Source organism: Cupressus sempervirens, chromosome 8 (assembly GCF_028749045.1).
Source record: "Cupressus sempervirens isolate cs-2001-9-10 chromosome 8, ASM2874904v1, whole genome shotgun sequence".
Lineage (NCBI taxonomy): Eukaryota > Viridiplantae > Streptophyta > Pinopsida > Cupressales > Cupressaceae > Cupressus > Cupressus sempervirens.
In genome coordinates this window covers 176,291,565-176,307,755 of record NC_143125.1, presented here as the reverse complement: position 1 = coordinate 176,307,755, position 16,191 = coordinate 176,291,565, and positions in this window count along the sequence as shown.

Genomic DNA, 16,191 nt, shown 5'->3' with positions numbered 1-16,191 from the left:
AAAAAGTATTGTTTGAGCATGTATTGTCAATGATTATGATCATTCCTATATATATTCAGTGGAAAACACAAGTGGGGAATGGAACATGCGATCTACCTGAACCACCTGCAACACCCTCATCATGGGAATGGGGTTGGAAATCATGCAAAAAACTCTGTAAAGATAATGCATCCATATTTTAATTAATTCCATAAAAGAGCATAACATAAAAACCATTATTGAACTCTTGTTATAATTAAAAATTTCATTAATACTTACTTTTAAGGTTTCAAACGTGTGCAACAATTCAGATCCCCTATCTTTTATTTCTTGAGTAGTAGGCTTTATGGTTGCCAAATGTATAATTTCTTTGCCAATTTTCTTTAGCACCTTTTTAATCAAATCAATCGGGTCATTGGTCTTTGCTAAATCAATAGAGAAAGGGTCCTCCTCAGGGGAAGCTGCTAAGGGACTGTAGGTTCCTTTCCCTCCCTCCGACCATTGGCCCTCTATGACAACAATAGTATTAGTATTATCAAAATTACTCCAAAACAATGAAGAAAACAACATTAAAAAAATAACATTTTGCTTCTATCTAGTTTGCACAATTACAATGAGTTTTACCTGCTCATGTGTAGATGAGCTGGGAACATCTCTAGCATCCCCTCTAGGTGGTTGCTCCATATTGTGCCCCTGTGTCAAAGATCAAGTATAAAAATGTTAGCCAAAAATTTATTGACTAAATCATATGTTGGAGTCATTGATTAGAATTTGGTTTAATAGTATGTACCACCCCCATGATAGTAGCCTCATTTGAATCGATGCAATTCAAATTGTAATCAATAAGAAGCTCTTCCCCTGCACGTATTGATTTTATCACATAGATGAATACACGATTTCCCTCGCACACCTCAAATATGCAATTGGGTTGCTTTATAGTTGACCCAGGTCATGTACTATTTATAAAACCTGCAATATTCCCTATTGCTTTTGGCCTTCCATCAATGTATATAGCCACACTTTACCTTTTATTATTCTCTTGCTATTGTATATAATTTTCTGAGAGGGCATACCTACACATACTTTTTTTATATTGAACAATATGCATCCAACTTTTGTAATCGTAACATGGTCCAACATACTCCATCAATTTAGAAACTTTTTTGTAAGACACATTTATTCCGTCCATAGAAAATAGGCCTAAACCATGTAATGATGATGGTACTATGCGATATATCCTCTCGTTAACACAAAAATCAATGTTTATTGGAGGAAGTTCCTTGGGTACCCAATATTTTTGTAGATTTTGGTACCTCAAGGGCACCTTGATGTCATCTTCCTTCTCATCATCATAAGAACATGACCCCCCTCGAGCAAGAAAAATTTCATGTGTTTATTGAATTTCCTTCTAGCCCTTTGACCTGTAGTTAATCTCCCTATTCTAGATAAACTGCATGTCTCACTTTCCTCTTCTATTCCTATATTTCCCTCACTCGAGGAAGACACTTTTGAAAAATACCTATTCATTAGTACTTGTGAATGGGAGAGATCTTAGAAGACATCAATCTTACTATTGATAAGTGTATTAAATAGACTGTCTATAAGGAGTATTGACTTATACTTGTCAATCCATGAGAGTGTACGGGATGCTCTTGAAAGGGGTTCAGTTTAATGCAAATGTAATTCAATTATCATGAGCATAATCACATCATAATAATAATCACATCCATCATAAGCATCACATAAAAATTAAAAACCTTAAAAGGTACACAATATAACACTTAAATCAGGCTCACATTATAAGCCTACTAAGGAAGTAGGCCTAGTGAAGGGCTAAAATTGGGTTTTTGTATCAGCTGATGAGTTGAGGGCTTAGTCACCTTGGGGACATGCTATTTGAAGTTGTTTTTTGTGTTTGGAGGTGGAGGAAATACCTAGTTAAGGTGAATTCATGTTTAGTGCCTATTGAGGCATTGTGAGCATTTGATAGTTTGTTGATTAGATTGCTTGGATGAATCCATTGGATGGATTGAGGGACATTCATGGGATTATTCCAAAGATGTAGAACCTAAGGTGGAATAAGGATTTGGTGTGCACTCTAATAGGTTATGGAGTTGGCTTGGATCAAGGAGAGGGATCTTATGAAGATGCTTGTTTGGTGTTGTGAGAACACTATGGAAGTCCCTCTTGTTATGAATGATTGCAAGTCCACCTAGGGTCTCTGCATCACCTATAGAGGAAAAATTATTAACCAAAAAATTGGGTAAGAACTTATATTATGTTTTACCTATGAATTTTATTCTAGGTACAACTCCCTTTTATAGATATTTAATGAATTCCCTTTTCTAAACTAAACACTTACAAATGCTTTTGACCTGAAAGAAAATAAGGCTCAATACATTCATGCATCAATATGTGTTTTAAATAGTTTTATTTAATTAATTTAGATTAATAGTTAGTTTAGATTAGTATTATTCTATTTTTAGTTGAAACTTGTAGCTTTTAAATAGATAATTAATAAACTATGTGACCATATAAGACAAATATATTTCTATCAAGAAATGAATATTAAATAGATTAAGGATTGATGGCATGCCTCTAAATTTCATCATCATCATCCTCGTCGTCATCATCATCATCATCATCATCATCCTCATCGTCATCATCATCGTCAGCATCATCATCATCATCCTTGCCATCATTTTCATCATCATCATCATCATCATCATCATCATCATCATCATCATCATCATCATCATCATCATCATCATCAACATCAACATCAACATTATCTTCATCATCATCATCAGTAGCAGCATCATCGTCATCATCTTCTTCTTCTTCTTCATGAAAATTTGTGTCAAGAACATCATCCAATAACTGTCGATCATGATCACCATCTACATCATCTTCTACTTCTTCATTAGCTTCTTCTTCCATTGCATTATACTTTATTGGCCTTGCTCTCGGTTCATGTCTAACAAAAAATGACCAACCCAGTTTATGTGGAACCTCTAAGTAAAATACCTGCTCACATTGGCTTGGAAGAACATAGGGCTTATACCCAACTGGCTCAAACGACCTTGTATTAACCATTGTAAATCCATTATCATGTTGAATAATAGTTCTATCAGAATCATTTGGATTAAGTCGTAGCCTATACCATTTGACAACGAAGAGTACTAATTTGAAGGAATTAAAGTCATGCTCAAGTAGATCATCCAAAAGTCCATAGTATCGATTTTTAGACTCTCAAGGATGTAAGTCATTTCTAGATGAAATATTAGTCACTTGAAAGACTACAGTTATTCTAGAATCACAAGTTTTCTTCGTGTCATCCAACACTTTGATGCAAAATTTTTGACCACTACAAAACATAGCCTTGTGGTGTTTAACCTACAATAATATGTGAAACATGTCAAAATTATTGTATCATGAGTTGATAAACATACAAGGGATTAATAAATTTGTACGTACCTACAAATCTCTTAAACCATGTGCTAAATCTAGTTCCCTTTGTGTAACATTGAAATCTCCATTACGATGAGCTTCTTTAACCAATGGAGATACACCTTCCCATGTTAATGTGTGACCTGAATGTTGACATTGTTCAATCCATACCGTCATCCAATCAAGATTGTTTGCAATATACAAATGTAGTGCATCCCACTCTCGAGAACTTGTACAAAAAAAAAAGAAGACAACTTACAACCAATTTATTTTGAAGATTAAGAAATAATTTATTACAATAACATCTTATAATTTATTATCTCTCACCTTCCTCAATGTACCTTTCCCTATAAAGTACTCCCCTTCTAATTGCTTAAAAGGCTCAAGATCTCAAATGCGATCTACATGGATATTTGATGCAAACTTAGGAAGATATTCAGTAATGTACAGCATAGTCTAGTATACCATATATCCCTCTACCATAGAAGCCTCAAAATGTGCTCTTTTTAAAACAAAAGCCTTCAAAGATTTCAAGTGCCTCTCAACCATCCACATTGACCTAGTGTGTACAGGTCCACACAATTCAATCTGCTCAACTAGGTGTATGAGGTAGTGTTCCTGTGCATTGGAAAAAGTTGGAGGTAGACACTTTTGCATTTCACATAGTAAATGATGAATTCTTCTCTTCCAATAGTTTATATCTTCTTTATGGATTTCTTTAGATGACCACCACCTACATTAAGAGATTCAAGTCACAAAAAATATATAGATACAAGACTTTACAAAATAATATACGATAGATTACATAGCAAGAAAAACAAATTGCAAATATAATAAATATATACAACAAATTGAATAGATATTACTACTTACCTCATGTATTTTCCAAGATCATATATCACTTGTTTGATGTTATTGTTGAAGTGCTCTGGGAGAGATAGAGGAAGCACATACTGCAGTAATTATAAACCAATCATTTCATTATTTTCTAACATAACATAATGAATAGTACACGCAGTTTATGAATATATTGTAAATATAGAAGAACATAACTTACCTTGATGAAAGTATGCCAATCATGCATTTTGAGCCCTGGCCCAAATTCACTTTTTTTTGATATGAGATTGTTTATGTTCGCAGCAAATCCTGTGGGAAATTGAATTTTTTGTATGATTTCTTTTATGGCATCACTTTGCTGCTCCGTTAATAACCAAGGAAGGGCACTTATATTAATTTGATCTTTGTTGCTATTTGAGTGAATGAAATTCTTCAATGCATGATTGGATTCATGAATGTCATTACAAATTTTGACAATTTTTTCTTTGTCATGCCTTCCATCCAATATTTTCCACAATGTCTCTGTTATATTCTTTCCAATATGCATAGTATCAAAAAAATGCACAATTTGTAAGTGCTCGTAGTAGGGCAACCTACTAAATTGTCTAGGATAGCTTTTTAGTCCCTTTGGAAGGTTGTCAGTACTGCCTTGACAACCTTCACGATCATCAATTACACAATTAGTAAACAAAAATCATAATAGAAATATATAAATTACAAACATAAACCATTAGGTGGAATGACATTACCTCAACGATTAATTCTATTATATTCCAACTTCCATAGGTGAGGTGTCATTCTTCGTGGTTTTGATGTAGTCTCTTCTTTCCCATTGAAAAGATGTTTTTTCGTACTTCGATACTTATGATTCCTATGGAGGCAGTGTCTACACTCATCAAACACCTGCTTTCCTAAACTTTTTTAATGATGAGATTTCATCTTTAGACCACAATATGGACATGCAAATTTTCCCTTTGTTTGAAGACCTACAAGATAATGATATAATTAGATTATTAAATATGTTGATTTTTATAATTAGAATTATCGTCCACAACTTGAATTCACTATAACATACCACAAAAATGTGTTAGCCCTGGGGCATCATGTATTGTCCATGCAAGTATTGCATGGAATTGAAATTGTCTTTGTCCTATTGGTCTAGACATGTCATACATAGTGACACCGTTCCATAAATTACCAACTCATCGATAAGAGGCTCAATATATACATTCATATCTTTTACTTGATATATACCTACTTGAATGAACAGTAACATTACATAATTATTGTGACTATTTTACTGCAAGATTTGTAAGTACATGTAAATTAATAACTATCAAATGATAAGGTACCTAGAACAATCATTGCCAACATAATGTGCTCCCTCTTTATTAACATCCACGGAGGAATGTTATTGTTGATAACAAAAATAGGCCACACCGAGTAAATAGATCTCATCTCTCCAAATGGATTGACACCGTCCGCTGCTAATGAAAGTATGAGATTACGAAGTTCTTCTTTGAAGTGTTGCCACTTTTCCTCTATGTGCATAAATGTTGAACCATCCGCAGGGATTTGAATAATGTCATCTTGACTTCTATTGCATGCATGATAATCCATAAATTGAGCCAAGCTACTACACCTAACTAATTGTCGCATCCGTGGAATAATGGGGATGTAACGAAGAACCTTTTGAGGTACCTTTTTTGTTAGTCAATCTTTTCGATATCTACTCGTATGACATACAGGGCATTGTGTTGCAAATTCATGTTCTTTATAATATATAATATGATCATTGGGACAAGCATGTATTGCTTCATACTCCATTCCAATATCTTTCATAACAGCAGATAATTCTCGATATGAGTGAGGTAGAATATTTGATGGTGGTAATAGAAACTCGCCTATCAATCTACAACATAAAATATAAGTTGTTAATATAAACAATATTAGTGGTACATTATTCACCCTTTGTTAACTATAAAAACATATATGACATACCTTAACATACGTGACATTGTTATGTTGGATAAACCATTCATAACCTTCAAGTTCAACAACAACAATATAGCAAAGAGAAGAGTTGCTTGGGAGTCTTTGTATAGGGGCTCGTATGCCTTCTGAAGTAGAGGTACATTGAGGCTATCATCATCATCATGATCAGATACACTTGGACTAAATGTGTCATGGATCAATGTATTTATACCATCATCTTCAATTGTGTTTTCCAGCGCATGATCATCATCTTCCATGGGATCATTATCTTCACCTTGGATATTCGCACCTCCATGTTCCTCCACTTCAAAAACCATATTCTTCGGATTGTTTTGGTTCATATCATGTACTTCCCTAGGGAGATCAACCTATATAAAATTGATTAACATAAATAAACCATGATCATCAACTCATCATCAAGTGATTTCATATGTATATAAATTGTTAAAATGATATAATGAACAACTTACCAGTGGATGATAGTCATGCCCCCCTTCAATGTGACCATTCTCCCTACAATGTCTTTTAACTGTTTTGATTAGTAGTCTTCTACGGTTTAAGCCCTTACAAATTTTGCAAGGACAATAACATTTTTCATCACCTTTTCTTTTCAAGTTAGACCACAATCTAGCGATTGTCTCCCTATTTTATTCTTCACTTACATTATTTGAAATGATCGTTCTTCGTAGGAAGCAAAAATTGGGCTATGAAAACTTTGGTCTACAACTTTCACAAACTAAGAAAAATTATCAAAAGTACACAAATCTTCTTAGACCTATTTAAATACTTTAATATTTTAAAAATAATTTCTTTGACTTTATTCCTAAGACATTTAACCCCATAAGATTATTTATAAAACTTTGACCAACCGCCTGAAGGTCTTATTTCAAGAGACCTTACAACATTAAGCCACTAAAAGAAATTTCAAAATATATAAGCTAAAATTCTAGTTAAAATATACATTAGATTAAAAGAAATGCAATTTTCATACTCCAGCATGCGGCTATAACTCATGCAACAGCCTTTTTGCTTAGCTATAGAAGCTCTCCAACAATCAAATTATACAAGCTACAAGGCCTAACAACAATTTCAAAACATATAAGCTACAAGGCAGGACATATTACATGACATGGAAAAAGGAACAAAATTTACAAGCTTTAGCAAGACATATTAAACAACATCATAGTGCTAGAGAGATCACAATTATATGAGTCAAACATAGTCATGAAAAAGCACATAAATTAGTTATTATATGCAATTAAAAGATATATAGTTAGATAGGGACATCCATAGGGCATATTGTAGAAATTAAATGGTCATATAGATTTCATATAGTATTTTGAAGATGATAGTGTTCTAAGGAAAACAATCCATTCACCTTTAGAGAGTATCATGATCCAAATCCTAAAGAGAATTGCACATGAACATAGGTATTTATTAAGCTGCAGTCTATTTATTGCAAGTGATCTACACACCCATGTAGAAGACAAATGGTGAGTAATTACTAAATCAATTGGAAAACAAAGCAATAGAAAGAAACACTCATCACTCCAAGCAAGAAAGTAGGGTGAGGGAGGCACGGTGAAGATAGCTAAGCTTCATGCAAAATGCAAGGATGTTACAATTTGTTCACTGATATCAAACAAAAAGTACACTCACATTGTGCCTTCAACATAAAAATTAATATAACTTTTTGGCTACTTTTTAGTTCCATCCAATAAATGTTCTTGTCCACATGTAATAAGGTTTTCATTCGAATCTTGAATAATAAATCTTGCAACTGAAGATCTAGGATTACCCTTCAAAGCACTGTGAAAATTACACTTCCACCACCCTTCAATAGGTTTATCCTTAAGCAATATTAGCAAGCACGGCAACAAATGGATGAGCCCAACCTAACCCATTTATGGGCAAAAAGGTTTTAGATAATCTAGGTGAGATTGATCCAAAGGTGATGCACAACAGTGAGATCATTAGCCTAACTACACCTCATGACTCACCTTCGCACCAACTTGGCTACACATGCAACTACACATGCACCATTAAAAGGGTTTGTGGTAATCTAGGTGACACTCAAACCAAAGTTGATACATAGCATCGAGATCATTAGCCTAACAATATGCCTCACAAAATCACCTTCACACCAAGTCGGTTGCATACACATTTAAATTTGAAATGAGGTTTATGTTTATTTGGTTTTCATTAATTATTTAGTTTTCTTTGTTCTTTAGCTTATTTTTATTAACAAAATTTGACACTTTTTTGATTTAGTGGTTATGGGTTATTGATTTGATTTTTTACAATAGGAGCCCTAAAAGATTGTTATAGAAGCATGCCATTTTTCTCTTCAAGCTCTCATATTATTCATTTTTTTATTTGGACAATTTTTTTAAGGTTTTCTTATTGATTTAATATTTTTTTCTTTGGATAAATTGTATCTAGTATTTTCCACAAATGGGATAAGTAGTCCATCTTTGAAGTGGCTAAAATTTGGATTTTTTGTTTGGGATAAGCAATCCATATTTAAAGTGGTTAAAATTTGGATTTTTTGTTTGATATACATGTTATAGGTACAAGTTTCTTTGATTTTGTTTGGTTTAGAAAGGGGAATCAAGGTGAGATTTTTAATTGATCTTTATTTTTCTTCAATGAGGGATTGATGCATGCTACTTTGTTTTTTTTCCTTTTAAATGCTCGTATGGACTCTAGAGGAACCTATTTCTTAATTGTTTAGTTTTTTGTTTAACACATCTTTTTTTTATCTTCCCTTATTATGTTCTTGCTTAGGATCCAATTCCTCATTGATTTGTAAACTACAAAGATTAGCTTTTGTTTTAGGTTCATAAATCTGAAATCTCTCTTGTATGGGTTATGCTGGACTAGTATTTTGACCAAATTTTGATCCTTACTAGTGTTGCACATTATTTTATGCAACTGATTACATTTCAAAACTGCAACTAATAGAATTTAATTTTTTTTAGGGTAGTGATTGTTGACTTATATGAGATTTTGGTTTTAAATAGACTCATAAGAGCGTGTAAAGGGTTTGATATTTTATGACATACTTTTAAGTTCTAAACCATAAAAAATATCCTTTTTCCTCAAAAGCTCATGTACACCTTTTGGAGGGAGCTTCATTTCGAGGATTCTAAGTTTGTTGAAGTTTCGCATAGGTTATTTTTGCTTGAATTAAAGCAAATTAGCCCCAGTTCATGAAAGAACATAATTGGTGTTGCACTTGTACCTTTTTTATTAGTTCTTGTATAACTCCCTCTTTTCTGTATCTTACTACTTTGATCAATTCTTCTCTTCTTAATTACTATTTCTCCCTTTTTATGCATTGATTAGTTTCTATTATTTCTCCTTTTATCCATTTGATATTGTAGATTTGATTAGTTTTTTCTATTTCTTCACCTTTAACAACAATGCCAAAGACATACTATTTTAGCATCTTATTATGTAGGTGTAACATTTGTAAGAACTCCAATTTCTCCCTCTGTCACCTTGCTTGTGACTTGTTTGGAATTTCATTACTTTGATTACTTCAATAAAAATCCTAAAGTAAGTATCCTCTGCATCAATTTATAATATTTCAACAATCGAACTCCATTTGATGCATGGCATTTTAGTTGTCGCTCAAATAGCCTTGGCTAGGGGTATCACCCCTCGCTTTCCTCTAAGATACTCAAATGCATCTTTAGGTAATGCTTTTGTAAAGATGTCAGTAATTTGTTCCTTTGAACTCACATATTCCATCCTCACTTGGTTGTCTTCCACCAATTCTCTTACATACTGATACTTAATTGCAATATGCTTTGTTTTGGCATGCATCACAAGATTCTTAGATATGTTGATGGCACTAGTGTTATCACAATAAAGTATCACAGGTTCAGTCACCTCTTGCTTCATACCTTGCAACAGATGTTTGATCCATACAATATTGGTGCAGTTAATGGCAGCAGCAAGATACTCATCTTTTGCTGTGGACTGTGAGGTACAACTTTTCTTTTTGCTAGTCCAAGTGACTAATCCTTTGCCTAGAAAAAGTGCTCCTCCACTGGTGCTTTTTTGTCATCAATATTACCTCCATAGTATGCATCAATCTAGGCTTTCAACTCAAACTTTTCACTCCTCTTGTAGTATAAGCCAAAGTCATTAGTTCATTTTAGGTACCTCAATATTCTTTTTACTGCCATTAGATGATTTTCTCTTGGTTAGCGAAAAATATTGCCACTATTCAAACCACTAATGCAATGTTTGGTCTACTATGCACAACATACTGCAACTTTCCAATCATTCATCTATACAATGTTTGATTTACTTTAGCTGACTCATCATTCTTGGATAACTTATGTCCTATTACCATTGGTGTACTGACTAGTTTTGAATCTTCTAAACCAAATGTCTTGAGTATCTCCTTGATATATTTTGATTGGGTCACAAATATGCCATGTTTTAATTGATGTACTTGCAATCCAACAAAGAATTTGATTTCTCCAAACATCGACATCTCAAACTCATGTTTCATTTGATTAGAAAACTATTTGCATAGGGCATCTTTTCCTCCAAATATTATATCATCAACAAATATTTCAAATATCAAAATATCTTTTCCTTTTTCTACCTTGATATACAGGTTCTTGTTGTCATCTGTTCTCTCAAATTCAATTTTTAGAAGATATTTGTGCAGTCTCTCATACCATGCTCAAGGTGCTTGCTTCAAACCATAGATTTCTTTATGTAGTTTGCAAACCATATCTTTTTTGTTGTCATCAACAAATCCTTCTGATTGTTCTATGTAGACTTCCTCTTCCAGTATACCATTCAGAAAAGAAAACTTTACATCCATTTGGTAGACTTTGAAACCTTTGTAGGTAGCATATGCAAGTAGTGTTCTTACTCCTTCCATTTTTGCAACAGGGGCAAATGTTTCCCCATAGTTCAATCCTTCTTCTTGTGCATACCCTTTGCAAACTAGTCTGGCCTTATTTCTTTTGATCTCACCATTCTCATGTAGCTTGTTCCTAAATACCCATTTTGTACCAATCACATTCTTATCAGTTGGTCTAGGAACATGAGTCCAGGTTTTCTTCTTCTTTATATGATCTTTCTCTTCTTCCATTTCTTTATGTCAGCCATCATCTTGTAGTGCATCTTTTACTATTCTAGTTTCAATCTTGTTTAGCAGACATGATTCATTCCTTTGTCTATTTCTTTTCATTGGTCTAGCTTCCTTGTCACCAATGATTTGTTCTGCAGGGTGTTGTCTTCTCACATACTTGGATAGTTTTGGTTTTGTCCTTCTTTCTATGTTTGGTCTTTTAGCTTTAGAGTCACTGAGCACATCTTTGTCTAGTATTTCATCATCTCTTTCATGCGTACTGATTTTAGAATCAAAATGTGCATTTTCTTCATTCTACAACTCAGCTTTTGAATGTAGCTCAACATTCACTAGCTATGATTTGGCTGATACTAGAACTTGTTGTTGATTCCCTACTTGATTGGCAACAACATCTTTAGTAGACATTTCCTTCATAGAAGTATACAAAGGATTTGTATTCTTCTGGTTTCTTAGTTACATCAATCTAAGCTTTTGCATGCTCATCAAAACATTTTCACTTTCCACAATCTTGTTGGTGTTAGTATTCAAACACATATATGCTTTGCTTCTAGTTGAATATCCAAGGAATATGCCTTCATCACTCTTTGAATCAAATTTGTCATTCCTAGTATCTTTAAGAATATAGCATTTACAACCAAATACTTTGAAATGTTTTACATTGGGTGAGTGACCATACCATAATTCAAAAGGTGTTGCACTTGTACCTTTCTTGACTTGAACTTGATTTAGATTGTAAATAGTAGTACTAATAGCTTCTCTCTAGTACTTTAGTGTAACATTTTTTTGATTTGGCTGATATTAAAACTTGTTGTTGATTCCCTACTTGATTGGCAGAAACATCTTCAGTAGACACTCCTTCATAGAAGTATACAAAGTATTTGTATTCTTGATTTCTTAGTTACATCAACCTGAGCTTCTACATACTCATCAAAATTTACATTTTCACTTTCCACAATCTTGTTAGGGGTGACCGTAAGAAGTTGGGTCGCAATTTCGCAAAAGTCAAATCCACAAAATTGTACTTCTCATAAATGACTTCTAAAATCAAGCTTCAGGGACCCGAGCTGAAATTCAAAAATTGAGTACCTAATATTTAAAAGCGAATTGGGTGCCCAAGCCACTCAAATATTGAGCTCCCGATTGCTTTTAGAATCGGGTACCCTATTTGAAAGACTTTATTAAACCCATTTTTTGGCATTTTCAAAAATGGGAGCCTGATTAGAGATGCATATAGGAGCTTGATTTTCAGCCCTATCGACCACCCTGCCTATTGCTAATTTTTGATATACCAGGTATTCTAATATGTTTTTTACTATTTTACTTTTTTTTTTCAATTTTCAATTTTATATGTATGTTAATTTATTAATTTTTTCAGTTTTAATATACGTAAAATTGTAAATTTACATTGTTAATGAGTAAATGTTTAAACTTTTGTATCTGTTAATTAAAATATAGTTTCTGAAATGTTTATTTAAAAAATTATTATTTTAGATGTTTTGAAATGTATTTAATTTATGTATTTATTGCAATGTTAAATGATTAGATTAGATGTAAATTCATTGTTTAAAAATGTAATTACAAATAAATATAACCTCGACCTAGAACCATATAACCTTGACCTAAATTCATTTTTAAAACTATAATCTCAACCTAACCATATAGTTATGTACAATAAAACCCTAAACATATATAACTAAGTACTTAATCACATAACTCCCCGCCAAGGGATCCAAACCAAAAACTTAGTATTTAAAATGATTTTACTTAAATTGTATTATACTTTGTTTCATGGATCAAAAATGGATGATGTAAAATATTTTATAAATGTATATTCTTTCAGCCTTTCATACCCTATGACATGTACAGTGGATGATTGTGCATTCCGAATTAATTTTCCAAGTGGCATTTAGAACAAATTTATATATTATTTAAATGGATTGAACTGAAGTAGTTAATATTCTTTCATGTGGATGTGTTATTTATTTTACTTTCGTACTTATAATTATTTAAAAATGAAATGTAAATGTGCTCATTAAGGAATGCAATCTCTTATGTTTTTTATAAATGTACATTATTGTATGTATGTTATTGCTTGCTTAGTAAAACTTTTGATTAGTTCTTTGGATCCCTTGGCTGAGCGTCATTTAGGGTTAACTATAATGTCAATTTGTATTGAATTTAACTCTAATCATAACCCTTACTATCATCTTAACCTTAATCTTAATTTGCTAAAACCTACACCAGGTAATATATAAATAATTAAATAACTTTCCTATCTTACCTTGAGTACTAATTTTATAAATGTCAAACCCTAAAATTGTAACCTTATTTATGATAAACTAAATTATCCTAGAGGAGCATCATATCTACATCTACATGTCATGTACATGTGAATCTAAAACATTTGTACGTATCTAATTACATCATTTATTGCATAGGAAGGATTTGAAATTTTCATTATATATATTATCCATCCATATCATATCAAAAGAATCATATAGAGATATGTCATTTACGACATGTCCATCATAGATAATGAAGAAGGGTACTTAGGTAAATTTATATATATAACACTATCTATTATAAGAGAATAAAAACACTGTATATAGGAGCATCTCATGTACATAAACTAAAAAAAATTACCATGACACATGTAATGAGATCAAATAATATTTGTAAGATTCATCGCATATACTATCAATATATAGGGGTGATATAATCAAAATATCAAAAAATGAGTAATATCAAAATATTATATCTTAATATTTAACACTAAAATAAACTAACCCCTGGGTAGGCCTAAACCAAATTGAATATATCAAACTAGACTGTAATGTAACCTTGGCCCTTAACTAATTAATATTATACATATAAACCAAATTGAATTAAACCATGATCATAAAACTAATTATATATCCCAACTTAATAGTACAAACCTTGAATTTAACCTTGAATCATTTCCCCAACCATTAACCAAATTGAACCGTTACCCTAAGATTGAACCAAGCTAAACGTTGACCTTAAGACTAAACCAAATCACCCTAAACTAGAACTCAATAATATATTCAACACTTTAAAACAAAATTGAAACCTAACTTTTTTTAATTAATGTTGGTTTTTAATCTAAAAGCTCTAACTATAATTCTATATCTAAAACCAAATTTAGCACTTTAAAAATTAATTCAATTTATTAACTCTTGTCCTAATTGAAACCTAAGCATGTGAACCTAATCAAATAGTAAACCAAATTGAACCCTAATCCTAAAACTAATTAAACATTGATACCAAGGTCTCAAAATGATACATCATAAACAAATTAGAAGAGACTTGAATGAATCAAGCATCTAATTAAGTAACCCTCCCTCACCATCAAGAGGTGGAGGTGGAACATCAGTGCGAGTAGGAGCCCGAACTACACCCTTGGATGCCTAAGAATATATCTAAAGAAGTGAATAACTTGTCTTTCCACTGGATGCCTAAAATTTTATATCCTAAGTCAGTATTCATCATGTAATATCTAATTAGGAGGGTATTGAAGCATTCTAACACCCCAATCCCTAACTAGATAATTATGTTAGGGTGGACTAATTTCTATTTATCTTGGGTTGGAAGTGCCTAAATTTTTTTTTTTTGGAGACTAGACATTCCCCTATTGGTTTCCTATTTTCATGTATGGGTAGCCTAAATGTTTATTGCCTTTATAGAATGGAAGGCTACATAAGAAAATATTGCCTTATTCTATAAAAAGAAATACTCACCCCCTAGTGATATATAGTAAGATCTTTTTCCTAATTTTACTATCAATTTTTTTTGTTAGAAGATGATGATAGAAAAATGATTTAGAAGATAGGGATAAAATGAGAACCATCATTCCTAATGAAGATGCATTATTCCTTGATAAACCCATTTCTATCATAAATCAGCTCCTCCATCCAAAAAATTAGTAATGAGAAATCCCTAGGTCAAGTAATCAATGGAGGGCTCATAAAATTGATCCCCAAGGGGAGATAAGAAACTCATTAAAAATTAGAGACAAGACACTTATAAATACATATCATACAAAATTCTTTCCAAGGTCTTAGCCTCTAGACTAGAAGATATCCTACCCAAGATCATTAACCCTACACAAAAGTGTTTTGTTAAGGATATTTATACATATTGGAGAACTTGACAACCTATTAGAAGACTTTGGATTGGGAAACATTTCTAGGATAGAGTGTAGGCATGCTCAAATAATTGATTATAAAAATGTCTACAAAAGGGTAGAATGGAGTTTCACTATGATGATGTTGCAAGCCCAGGATTCCATCCATATTATGTGAAATGGTTTCCTCTCTTATGATTGGTGTTAGGGTTTTAGTAAACAAATTAATGAGTTTAGATCATAATTTTTAAGACCCTTTAGATCAATTATGAAAGGGTTTCCTCTTGCATCCTCTTTATTTTTTATTTTTGTTGACTCATTACATTATCTCCTTAGAGATAACCAGTTGTCTCTAAAAGTTAGAGGATCTAATCTCCAAATAATTAATAAGTATCTAACATATAGTTTGATGATAATATTTGTATTCTTTTTAAGCTAAAAGAGTGCAACACAAGTCATTTAATGATCAAATTGGACCTCTTTTCTTTGTATCGAGTAGTAAGATTTATGTCTCTACATCTATCTTATTGGGGATAAATATTGAGTACCCTACCTTGTGTAGTAAATATGATATTGGATGGAGATGTCATAATTAAGTGGTTAGGTACCTAGGGATTCCATTTGTAGTAAACCCTAACATATAAATGAAATGTGTCTTTATGTC